Below are 940 nucleotides of genomic sequence, written 5' to 3'. Positions count from 1 at the left end.
CTAAATTACCCGTTGCTATGTGTTTTTTTGTCTCAGCAACAGTCTACCATTGGCTGAGCTGCTGCAGTGCTGGGGCAACTTTTCTAGCGCCCCAGGAGAGAGGGCAAATGACCGTGGACACAAATTACCCCGTAAATAATGGTTTATATTATATATATGGCTCGTTCTTTATCATTCAAAACACATTTATTTGTAAAATAAGCAGTAATCATTTATTTTTAACAATTATTTTGGAAAAAATAAAAATAAATAAAAACATTTAAAAATCACTTTCACTCAGGGAGGGCGGCGCCCTAGCGCCCCCTATTGACCAGCCGCCACTGGTGTCACTCCTGACGTAAACTTCAATCCATACAGAAATGATCGGTGTCTGTTCCTTACACATTTAGTCATCGCAGTAAATACTTTATTAAGACTTAAAACAAATTATGAAACAGTTGAATATGAAATATATGCAACAGTAGTTTTCATACATATGAGATAAACATCTTTAATAATCCACCAGGAAGGTGGAGGCCAAATATTTACTGTTTAACTCCACGTTGGCATCTCCACCTTACTTTTCTAAACCTTATTTTGTTCCTCCACACTTTTACAATTTCAGTTTAATTTACTCACTGTTCAGTAATGTTGTCACTTTATAGTCAAATATTCATTTGAACATGGGAAGAAATCAAATATTCTAACTTACCTTAAAAGTTACAGCTTATTACAGTTTTTCTCTGTCGCTTTGGTTCGTTTCTCAGATCAGAATTGAAATTCTCAAAACTACTTGTTCAATCTTCACATCATTGTGTCATTTGTGCAAATCAAAAAAGCAGTTTCTCATTTCTTTGAACAAGTTGCAAATGCTTTGGTTCATCATGCAAATGATTATGTACAATTCTCTGCTGTTTCCTACATTATCAGTTGCTTATGTCATGTTGATCAAAATGTATTA

This window comes from Seriola lalandi, unplaced genomic scaffold, assembly GCF_002814215.2.
Source record: "Seriola lalandi dorsalis isolate HSWRI2012SDOR001 ecotype SW California unplaced genomic scaffold, Sedor1 jcf7180002054704, whole genome shotgun sequence".
Taxonomy (NCBI): Eukaryota; Metazoa; Chordata; class Actinopteri; order Carangiformes; family Carangidae; genus Seriola; species Seriola lalandi.
Note: the sequence above shows the minus strand (reverse complement) of the source record.